This window comes from Paroedura picta, chromosome 3, assembly GCF_049243985.1.
Source record: "Paroedura picta isolate Pp20150507F chromosome 3, Ppicta_v3.0, whole genome shotgun sequence".
Taxonomy (NCBI): domain Eukaryota; kingdom Metazoa; phylum Chordata; class Lepidosauria; order Squamata; family Gekkonidae; genus Paroedura; species Paroedura picta.
This window is the reverse complement of record NC_135371.1, coordinates 75,040,167-75,052,340: the sequence shown is the minus strand read 5'-3', so window position 1 is coordinate 75,052,340 and position 12,174 is coordinate 75,040,167. Positions and strand designations below refer to the sequence as shown.

At 50.1% G+C, this 12,174-nt stretch overlaps 1 long non-coding RNA gene across 9 annotated transcripts in view; it reads left to right on the top strand.

Annotated features, from left to right (window-relative positions):
- LOC143832269 (uncharacterized) overlaps positions 1–12,174 on the top strand; it is a 262,139-nt gene that overhangs the window by 134,145 nt on the left and 115,820 nt on the right. For 2 of the 9 annotated variants that reach the window (XR_013229176.1, XR_013229168.1), the window contains 2 exons: positions 3,161–3,244; positions 3,809–4,374. The exons of the other annotated variants lie outside the window; for them this stretch is intronic. This is a non-coding gene — a long non-coding RNA (uncharacterized LOC143832269). Of the gene's footprint in view, positions 1–3,160; positions 3,245–3,808; positions 4,375–12,174 lie in introns of those variants that run through there. 9 annotated transcript variants of the gene reach the window in all.

Here is a 12,174-nt window from a genome sequence, read left to right as displayed (position 1 = left end):
AAGGGTTGGCAGGTTACAGTAGATGAGCGATTGGGATGTGAGTGTCCTGCATAGTGTAGGACTAGATGACCCATGCGGGCCCTTCCTACTCTATGGTTCTATGATTCTATGATTTTAATTATCAAGAAGCACACAGACTGCTTTCCATTTTTTATCAGAGATGGGTTAATTCAGGAAAGCACCCTTTAACTTCTGGGTGCAATACTCAGGGGCTTTTTGCACGCCTTCAAAATCGCACAATGGTTGCCAATTGAAAACGCTATTGATTTGCCATAACGCACAACGTCGTTGACAATCTGCAACACTCCCGAAACCGATCTGCAAAAAGCGCTTCGTTGTAGCGCTTTCAGGGAAATCCCAAAAAGTGGATTCACCTTCCGGAAAGCGCTACACTCTTGCAACCAATCTGCAACACTAGCGAAAAAGACCTGTGCGTTAACATTGTTGCGGTTTCTTCAAACTCCCTCCTCCTGAGCCTGTCCTCCAAACTTCCGGCGAACTGTTCGCCATTTTTTTTTTCTCGGACCGAGCACAGATCAACGAAGCAACGAGACAGCGCCTGGTTTTCCAGCACGATCACTTTCGGAAATTGTGCCCGAACAGCACAATAGTATTTCAAAAGCACAGTAGCACACACCGTGACGGTCCCAAAATATGCCCAAAGCTTTAAACCCCGTCTAACATCGGCCAGACCTAGCGGAGTCAACGTACAGGGAGCATTTAAAAAAACTTTCCTCTGAGCGTGGCAACGAACATTCGCCGACCGCAGTCTCCTGTTTAGCTTTGAGGGGCTCAATATATATGATGCGATGTAATATCATGAGGGGCGGTTTATGTGTTGTGGGTGTTCGTGTGGTTCCGCGTGCGTGGTTGTGCTGGGGTGCGGCCAACCCCTTCCATCGGCGGCTAGACCTCCGGCTAGCGGAGTCGCCGTCCCCCGAGCATTTTAAAAAACTTTCCTCTGAGCGTGGCAACGAACATTCGCCGACCGCAGTCTCCTGTTTAGCTTTGAGGGGTTCAATATATATGATGCGGTGTAATATCATGAGGGGCGGTTTATGTGTTGTGGGTGTTCGTGTGGTTCCGCGTGCGTGGTTGTGCTGGGGTGCGGACAACCCCTTCCATCGGCGGCGAGACCTCCGGCTAGCGGAGTCGCCGTTCCCCGAGCATTTTAAAAAACTTTCCTCTGAGTGTGGCAACGAACATTCGCCGACCGCAGTCTCCTGTTTAGCTTTGAGGGGTTCAATATATATGATGCGGTGTAATATCATGAGGGGCGGTTTATGTGTTGTGGGTGTTCATGTGGTTCCGCGTGCGTGGTTGTGCTGGGGTGCGGACAACCCCTTCCATCGGCGGCGAGACCTCCGGCTAGCGGAGTTGCCGTCCCCCGAGCATTTTAAAAAACTTTCCTCTGAGCGTGGCAACGAACATTCGCCGACCGCAGTCTCCTGTTTAGCTTTGAGGGGTTCAATATATATGATGCGGTGTAATATCATGAGGGGCGGTTTATGTGTTGTGGGTGTTCGTGTGGTTCCGCGTGCGTGGTTGTGCTGGGGTGCGGACAACCCCTTCCATCGGCGGCTAGACCTCCGGCTAGCGGAGTCGCCGTCTCCCGAGCATTTTTGAAAGGTTTTCTCTAAGCGTAGCAACGAACATTCGCCAATCACATATCATAGCGAATATTATTGGGGAACTGTCGAGTACTGTGGTACTTGCTCTGGGTGGACACCGGCATGCGTTTGTGTAATGGCGGACATTTCAGTAAAATGGATCCTGCTGCATGTCCATACTGCTCTTCTCGCGTGTAAACGAATCTGCGCATGCGAGAAGTCAAACAATAAGAGCGCCAAGCTGGCCATTAGGGACAGCTCCGGTTCCCGCACGAGTTTTGAACGTGACATGTGACCTCGTCTGGCCAATGTGCGTGTCCCCGACTGCCCACCACCAATCAGGAGCCGGCTAGTCCTTTTGTCTTTGTGTGCGGGAAGGTATATGATCCGTTGCACCCTGCACCTCGCACCTCCATTTTGCTTAGCCACTTGCGAAGGCCGTATGGACTCCGTTTCACAGTCGTCGTCCGTCCAGGCAACCGGCAGGGGACCTACATGGAAGGACGCCAAGATACGGGACCTGATGGCGATTTTCGCCGAAGAGAAAATTCAGGACGCCTTCCGATCCTCACATCGGAATCGGGAGGTGTTCGAGCAGGTGGCCATGCGGATGCGTGCCTTGGGCCACCACAGGACCGGCCTTGAATGCCGGTCCAAAACAAAAACTATGCGGGCAGAATACATGCGGGCCGTGAACCACAACAAGGGGTCCGGCAACGCTAAAGTGACCTGCCCGTATTTCGAACAGCAGCGGGCACTGTACGGCGAGGGGGACGGAGATGGCCGGCCAAAGCGCGTGGGGAGGAGCCTCAAGGTCATCCGTAGGCCGGCTGCTCCTGTGGAGGAACCACCCGCTGTGGAGGATCCCGGAGACGGCACCTCGCCGACCGTCCAGCGTCCTCCCCAGGTCCAGCAACGCGGTGCGGACCTCATCACGCTGGACCTGCTTGCCCTCGTTCCTGGTGAGCCAAACGACATATCGCAGCAGACGCCCCTTGCCTCCGGTAAGCACTTCTAATTTTGTACAAATGTGTGTTCTGACGTTTAGGAATTGTTTTCTCGTGTATTCGTTGCAACGCATAATATGCTAGGCTGTTTGTAGACTGCTTGCTATGGTAGCTATTTGAAACGGTTATGTTTAACCAACAACCCCAAAAGATTTGCAGCATGCCTCAGCTATAGGCCTTCTGCAGTACTTTGGTGCACTACTTTGGGAGCATGCTGTGTGGTTCAGGTTGTATGCTTGCTCCTTGTTCACTATTGTCTGCTGTTGTCCACAGAGACACAGATGCAAGGCACGGAGCCCCGCGAGTCTCCAGCAGCAGTGGACATGGATCGCGATTCGGGGGCATCAACAAACCTTGATAAGTATTTGTGACAATAATGGGGCGGGGGGTGTGCTGTGTAAACTGCTTTGTGCTTTTCTGTTTGTGCAGGGGGCAGCAGCCCTGCCAGGGGAAAGAAGAGAGTGCCTCTACGTTGCTGGTGTTGGTTTTGAAGCTTGCTTTGCCACCCTTCGGTCCTAAATCTGGTTTTTTTCTTTTTTGCAGATTTCATACCCGGAACACAGGAGGAGGAAGAGCGTGGGGTGCCTGGACCTCCTGCCCAACGCAGGCGGCTGGAGATTCCAGAGGGTGAGCATGCATGAACTGTTCCTTTCTAGCCATAACTGCAGGACAATGTCACAAACCACTAACCATGTGCTCCCTTTGCATTGTTGTGAGTCTTGCTGTGAAAATAGGCAAACAAAAAAGCCCACCATGGGCAGACAAACACTAACCATGTGCTCCCTAGGCATTGTTGAGAGTCTTGCTGTGAAAATACGCAAACAAACATCAACCATGTGCTCCCTAGGCATTGTTGTGAGTCTTGCTGTGAAAATAGGCAAACAAAAAAGCCCACCATGGGCAGACAAACACTAACCATGTGCTCCCTAGGCATTGTTGAGAGTCTTGCTGTGAAAATACGCAAACAAACACCAACCATGTGCTCCCTTTGCATTGTTGTGAGTCTTGCTGTGAAAATAGGCAAACAAAAAAGCCCACCATGGGCAAACAAACACTAACCATGTGCTCCCTAGCCATTGTTCAGAGTCTTGCTGTGAAAATAGGCAAACAAAAAAGCCCACCATGGGCACCATGGTCGGTGTTGGTTGTATCAATGGCACTAACAGTTCTGTTTCTCATTTTTACCAACAGAGGTTCTTTCGGATGAGGAGGAACCACCCCCGGGTCCTGCCAGCCCACCACCTAGAGGTGCGCTCCCAGCAGAGGAGAGGCTTATGAGGGAACGCACCCGGCTGAGGCGCGTCTCCCTCTTGACCAACGTGGGCCAGAGCCTCCTGGAACACTGCCAGGAGGAGACACGGCGTGCTGCAGCCGCCGACCAAGCTATGCACACCCTCCAGGCCCAGGAGGGGAAAAAATTGAGGGCAATCCTAAGGGATTCGAATCAATCCCTACGCGAAAGCGTGGAGGAGGTGCGACAAATAAGGAGACTGATGGAGAGGGCGGTCCTGGTCATGGAAACGGCCAACCCGCCACAAATCACCGTCAATGTTCCCCCCCACCAACACCAACACCTCCAGCACCCACTCCACCAACCCCCTCTCTGAATGCCGCCACCCAAACAAGAAGGAGGACTGTTCTCGGGAAGAGAACAATAAAACCAGCGGACAAGTTCTCCCCCTCCTAGTTTGGGCCAGTTTTTCTTGTTAATTTTTTCTGTGTTTGTTTTTGTTTGAAAAATAAAGTTTATATTTTTGCCTCTGTCTCTGTGTACCCTACTTTAGAATTAGGAAGGCCGAAAGCGGCCTCTCTAGTGATTGTGTTTATTCTGGTTCTGTTGTGTGGGTTGGAGGTTGGAGGGGTGTCAGTTCAAGGAGTTTTAGGAGTGTGGGGTGAAAGGTGTGCGAGTGTAAGGAGTCACACTGGAGTCTTTTTCAGAACAGTATTAATAACATTTTATTTTCAAAAAACTTTTAACAGGGGAAAAACAGTAGGGAATGTAACTTGGAGCACCACCCCCCCCCCCCACCCCAAGAAATCCAACTTTGTTTTTAAAAATAAATATTTTTAACAGGGGAAAAACAGCTGGGAATGTAACTTGGAGCCCCACCACCCCCCCCCCACACACACACAAAACAAAACTCAAGTTCCACTGCTCCCCTCACCAGCACCTTTCCCTCCGCCCTCTGTCATCTCCCTCAGTCTTTTGCCCAATCGGGTCACTGTGCCCCTGACTTTTCGCCTGAAGAGGTCTTCCTCCTTCTTCTTCACTGTGTGGGGAGGAAAAACAGGTACACATTAGTGCCACAGATATTTTTTAATCTGGAGTTTACATGGATACAGTTTTTAGTGACCTTAGCCACAGTATGCGGAGAGTTGGGCGGTGGGGAACATAACCTACTTCCTCCTCCCTCTGCTGCCTCTGCCTCTCCAGCTCCCCTCTAAGGTCAGCCACTTCTGCCTGCCCTGCAAATGGGTTAAAAACAAATGGTAAGCCATATATATAGGCTAAAGTGACACAACCCACACCCAAGCACAGGTGCAGTACTCACAGTCCCTCCGCTATTGCTCTACGAGCCCCTCCAAGGATGCCAGCCTGGCATCCATGCTCCGCATCCTGGCCTCCATTGTGTCTGCTATAGAAATCAAATAAAATGAATTCAATCACACTTCTAATAAAAGCATCAAAGCAGGCTCCCTTATGGCTTCCTGGGGGTACAGACACATGGGTCTCCCTTAAAGAATTATAGCTCTCACCTGCAGCCTGTGCTGAGGTGGAAGGCCCCTCTTCCTCCTCTTCCTCAACGACTTTGGCCTCTGCCAGTTTTGCAGGAGATTGTGTGGCTGAGCGAAGTAAAAAAGAATTCATAACTCAAAGCACGCAAACCAAAGATAATACACAGCTGATGGCCACACCACAATCAGAGCCAAAGTGCATTGCCAAAGTGGTTTGACAGTACTGGCTGGCGATGTCAGCAGGAGTTGACAGCATCTTAATGCTTTCTCAAATATAATGGAAACAGTAGGGAAAAGAGGCATCTAGACATTCAATGCATGCTTTAGGGTAAAAGATTAAACATAACGAAGGCAGCACTCACCCATATGTCGCCTCATCTCCAGGGGGGGCTTCCCAGCCTTCTCCCAGATCTTAACCATGAGATCGTGGAAGACTGTTCTTCCACTGGGCTGTGGAAACCCCCCCCCCACTGCTCTATACTATTAAGGAAGTCGAGCTTGATCCGCTTGAATTTTGTCCGGACCTGCTCCCAGGTCCGGACGTAGCCCCTCTCCCTCAGCTTTGATGCCAACACCTGGTAAGCACCCTTGGTGTGGCAGTGGGTGCTGGCCATAAGGCGGCCAACGCTTTTTGACTGGAGCACCAGCTCCAAAAGTGCCTCAGCCTCGGCGCGCTGCCAGAAGGAGCCCTTCCGTGGCTTCGGCATCTTTGGAATGACGGTTAGGCAACGAATATGCGTTGCTCCCATCGGCCCCCCCCCAAATTTTAAATGTATCAAAGCTGCCCACCAATGAAATTATTCCTTGGAACATAAGTGGCTTGATACTCCAGTTTGACAGGGGTCGCCAATACTTCCTGGCTACCCGCCTCCCCAAACTTTCCCTGTTCAGCGCTTCCGTATTGTGTTTGTCAATTTCAGCGGGGAGTTAGCATTTAGGTCTGTCAAAGTGCTTTTGGACCAGAGAATCCCCGTTATTTTGCTGGCTAAATAGACAAACCGCACAAGACAAGGTTAAACAAAGAACATAAAACTTTATTTAACACCGGAGTAGAAAACATGATCAAACACGTCTCCTATTTCTGTAAAGGTGACTGGCTATAGCGTCCCGAACCTTGCACCCCTCCGCATAGATCCTTTTTTTCCTGGCTTCAGGGATGTCTGCTGTATCCTCAAGGACTAGAGGTTCTGGTTCAGCCACAGGGAAGGGGATGTTATGTCCCTTGTCCTCGCAGATGTTGTGCAAAATGACACATGCGATGACCAACGGAGTCACATTGTCTATATGCACATGGAGTCGTGACATCAAGCAACGGAACCGAGACTTCAAACGGCCAAAGGTACGCTCCATGACATTCCTTGCCCGGGAGTGACTGAGGTTGTAGTAGCTCTGCACGTTTGTCCTTGGCCGCTTATAGGGAGTCATGAGCCAGCGGCGTAATGGGTAGGCTCCATCCCCGAGCACCAACGCCGGTACATGCACGCCCTCAATGGTGGTGGTGGGGTTTCCGGGAACAAAGACCCCTTCGTCCATGGTTTTCCTGAGGTTCGCTTCCCTGAAAACAAGGGCATCATGCCTCCTCCCACTCCACCCCACCTCGGCATCTATAAACCGTCCGGAGAATTCCACAGTTCCTTGCAGGAGAACAGAACAAAAGTCCTTCCTGTTCCCGTACTCCTTTATGCTTCCCTCGGGTGCACGGATAGGGATGTGGCTTCCATCGACGGCTGCAAAACAATGCAGAAATCCAAGCCTGGAAAACCCGTCCATACTCTGAAATAAGGGAAAGAAAAGAATAGAAACCATGGCATGTTAGCGTGGGGTGCATCGCGTATTCGTTGCTCACCTGTCAAACAAGAAAAAAAATTTAAAGGGCAAAGGGGATAGAATGACACTCACCGCTCCAAGCCGGTCTCCGAGGCACACCACTTTCCTGTACAATTCAGCCTCCATGGCGAGGCAGAACTCCAGCAGGATCTCGCCAACCGTTGTGACTCCTAATCCGAATTGCTGGGCTACTGTCCGGAAGTACTGCGGGGTGGCCAAGGCGGCTGCCACCCTTTTTTCCACTGGAACAGGGCGCCGCATGCCAGTTACTTGCCTTTCCATGCGGCCACGGAGAGCCTCCACGATTTCAAAAAATGTTCCCCTCGACATTCTGAAGTTGGCAATCCAGTGGTCATCATCCCAGCGAGACCACACAAAATTTTCCCACCAGTCAGCGGATCTTTCGTCCACCCAGAACTGTCTGGGGAACCGGACCTCTGCCAGAGCTTGCCAGCGTTTCTTAGCCGCCATGGTTGCCCTTAGAGAACGTCTTCTACTGGTGGTCATCCTTCTGGCCATACGTTGTCGGTAGTCCTCGATAACAGACCTCCTATGCGACACGGTGGTATGGATACGCTGGACTACCGCAAGCATCTGACCCAACAATTTAAAAATAATCCTCTCCATTGCAACGTTAACCTGTGCGGCGGCCAGGAGGCTATGCAAACACAAGAGTGAGGCTGACCACGTGTCTGCCTAGGTGCATATAAGCAGGTAATCTGTGGGCGTGTACTGTGGGCGGGGATTCACCAATCAAACATATCAATGCATCAACCTCTAGTTCATAGAAAACAATAGAAAACCCGTTCCAACGGCGCCAATGATTTAACGATGATTCGTTGCTACGGGGTTTTCGGGGTTTTTTTTAAAAAAAGGGGAACCCCACCTATTTCGGCTTCTGGGTGGAGGTCAAAGGTGTCCCTGCAGTTTGATTGCCAGCCACGGGAGGCCAGAAGCGCTAAAAAGGGACCTCCTTTGTGGCGATAAGACGGAGACCGGAAGCCTGTGGGTAACGAAACTGACGAGAAGTGAAAGTGCCAAATTCCGCAAAAACCGCAGCTGTGCGTTACGGGCAATTTTCGCTAGTTAAAGTAGCGATTTCACAAACGGCAACCAAATAGCCACTTTGAACTCTGTGCGAAATGGCCCTTAGACTGTTATGTCTTTAATAGTTGTACCGGGGGGGGGGGGAGCACAAGCGAATCTAGTTCTGCAGGAGTGTCAGAAGTTTTACTTGCTGAAGTGGCCATTTGGGCTCAGCTTTTAAAGGTACCTTGTATGGTAAGTGTATAACACAGGCCAATTCTGTATGTTGGTGGTCACACCGTTCCACACAATCCCACTTTCCTGAAAAATAGAAATAAATGTCCCAGTCCACTCCGCAGTGCTGCAAAGCAACACAAAGTTGACTGGGGCATTGTTTGCCCTATATGGGCCACTGTAGGACAGGGGGAACCAGGCGTGGAAGGCAATGTCATCTGGAAGTGGAGATTTGCCCCACTTCCATATGGCTGCCCTCTCAGCCTTTTCTGCCTGTGTGGAATCAGCCACAGAGACCTATTCTGCATGGCAGCTGGGAGATTGCAATAGGGCTATTTGCCCTGCCACTTCCTGTGTCCCCATGGGGGACCATGTCCAGCAGCGGACACTATCCACTCCAGATTCCTGCTCCCATATGAGGCGGACAGGGCAGAAAGGTTCCACCACATGGGAGGGTCTGTTTTTTTGTTTTTTTCTGTTTAGGAACACAGTAGTAATAGCATATTCCTAAACAGAAAAAAAACACTCCAGGCAGCTCAGTGGCACTGTACAGTGCCGCAGAGCCACCTAGGACATTTTGTGTCCATTTCCGGACACTGTAGTCGGCCCAGGATGGGGGGAGAAGCCAGATCTGGAGGGCCCAACTCTTCCTTGCCAGACAAGCCTGGGCCGACATAGGCCCAGAGGGCACCTGTGGCAGAACCGGGAATGTGGAAAGAATTCATGTACCATTGCTGCGTGGCAACTTAATGTCATATGGAAGTGGGATTAGCCCCATTGAAATCTGAGCGTCCTCATATAGTAGAGGTCAGAGAGTGAGACAACATTCAGTGCTTGTATCCACCTACCTAATTACAATTTTCCTTGAGTTTATATGATTCCTAAATATTGTATATCTTGGAAGATATATCACCTGCTGAATTTACAGATTTTTGTGCAGAGCATAATTTATCATAGTGCTGCCTAAAATGCACACAGAATACTGACCAGCATAGTTACACACATTGGCTGGATTCAGCAATGAAGAAACCAAAACATAAACAAACAAAATGTAGTTACTCGGTCTGGTACTTTTTAACATATTTATTAATGATCTAGATGAGGGGGTGGACGGACACAACCTCATCAAGTTTGCAGATGACACCAAATTGGGAGGACTGGCAAATACTCCGGAAGACAGAGACAGAGTTCAACCAGATCTGATCACAATGAAAAATGGGCAAATGAGAACAAGATGCAATTTAATAAAGGTAAGTGTAAAGTTCTGCATCTGGGTCAGAAAAATGAAAAGCATGCCTACTGGGTGGGGGATACGCTTCTAGGTAACACTGTGTGTAAACGAGACCTTGGGGTACTTGTGGATTGTAAACTAAACATGAGCAGGCAGTGTGAAGCAGCAGTAAAAAAGGCAAATGCCATTTGGGGCTGTATCAACAGGGGCATCACATCAAAATCACAAGGTGTCATAGTCCCATTGTATACGGCACTGGTCAGACCACCCTCGGAGTACTGTGTGCAGTTCTGGAGGCCTCACTTCAAGAAGGACATAGATAAAATTGAAAGGGTACAGAGGAGAGCGACTAGGATGATCTGAGGCTAAGGGACCAAGCCCTATGAAGATAGTTTGAGGGAGTTGGGAATGTTCAGCCTGGAGAAAAGGAGGTTGAGAGGGGACATGATAGCCCTCTTTAAGTATTTGAAAGGTTGTCATTTGGAGGAGGGCAGGATGCTGTTCCCATTGGCTGCAGAGGAAAGGACTCGCAGTAATTGGTTTAAACTACAAGTACAACGATATAGGCTAGATATCAGGAAAATGTTTTTCACAGTCAGAGTAGTTCAGCAGTGGAATAGGCTGCCTAAGGAGGTGGTGAGCTCCCCCTCACTGGCAGTCTTCAAGCAAAGGTTGGCTACACACTTTTCTTGGATGCTTGAGGATGCTTAGGGCTGATCCTGTATTGAGCAGGGGGTTGGACTAGATGGCCTGACACTCCTGCAGAACTAGATTCGCTTGTGCTCCCCCCCCCCCCGTACAACTATTAAAGACATAACAGTCTAAGTCTTTTTGTACTTGAGCTATTTCCAAGTATATGTATACAACAGTGGTTTTCATTTATGTATCAAACATATTTCACTATATTGCCAACATAGTAATAGTTATCTTCTAACAGATATGGAACAGATAAATCTTGACTGCTTGTTGCCATGTTTGAGGCCAGGTTGTGTTTTTCCTCCCCTTGCTCCACCTGTCTTCTGCTAAAGTCTGACTTTTACAAATGGGATAATTTTATTGCTGAATTGAATGTGAATAGCAATACTCTGGCAAGAGACTGCACTTACCACAGCAAATTGACATGCCTGTCTTAATGTATGACTTCTTAAAGAGAAGATAATTCTTAAGAAATTGAACCCTAGAAATTAGGAGCTGACATTCAGAAGAACTGCTTCACTTGCACAAGATGAACTTTTAGTATTGCACCCATTATGCAGGTGAAGTTAAAGTTTCAGGATCAGTTCCCTACTCTCTGCCATGTTTGGTTTCACCGGACCTGAGAGACTCCATCTTTGTGTGCTGTGTTCCTGCTGCTTTGCCCATGTAACCAAAATGCTTTTGGCTCTGATCCGCCCCTTCCTTTGATCGCTTCCACACTGCATGTCCTCCCTGCTGTGAGACATTGTTACCAGTGCGCCTGTAAACATCTTATCTGCAGCCTGGGGTGCTGGGCTGACCAAGGCCGTGCTTACTGAGACACTTTGGCAGGAAGCCTGGGATGGCACCTGGGTTGACACCCTCCCCTATAGAAGCCTGGTTGTGAGTTTTGTCTGCCCTTGACAGTATGTCAAGACTCACAACCCCCTCTCTCCACATCGATGGCTGTGTTTGGAGGGGGCATTTTTCTTACCGACCTCCAGGACGAGGAGGCGGAAGCCACGGGCGCCCAAGGAGGTGGAACTGAGCTGGTCGAGCTTGGCGATCCGGCTGGTCTTTGAGACAGGGGAGACCTGATGCTCACCCCCCTTGGATCGCAAGCCCGAATGGCCACTCAGGCGCTGTTTCGGTCCGGAATGGCGCTGGTGCTAGAGAGTCTCAACCCCATGCCCCAACTTTTCCTGGAGAGGCACGTCACCGACTGGCGCCGAGCCTCCCAGTACGAAGACCCCATGGTGCGAATCGAGTGGGGCCTGGCCTTTCTAAGAGGGGTGCCCAATCAAGAGACTGCTACCATGATGGAGGTTTTGGACATCCGTGATCGGGCGGGCCAGCTAGGAGAGTGGCTCACAACGATCACTGGCTGTCATGAACCCCAATTCATGACAACGTTTCGTTTTCTTGCAAACGAAATCCGGCAGTCATTCCTCTGGCAGTTATTCCTCCTGGGGTGGACGAATGGGCCACAAGGGTCTGAGATGCCTGGGGGGAGGTGACCGATGCCCTGTGCAAAGCAAAGGAGGACTTTAAGAAATGGGCTGACCGTAAGCGGCAGCCCGCTCTGGCTTACGCAGTGGGGGATGAGGTCTTTATTTCCGCCAAACATCTTAAGAATCAAAGGCTGTGCAAAAAGCTGACCTACCAGTATGTGGGCCCCTTTAAGGTCACCGAGGTGTTGAACGAGGTGACCATCAAGGTGGAGCTTTCTGCAGCGTACCGAAAGGTGCACCCAATCTTCCACGTTAGTCTGGTAAAGAAGGCCCTCCCCTCCATACAAATGGCATCCTAAGTCTCCACCACGGTAAGG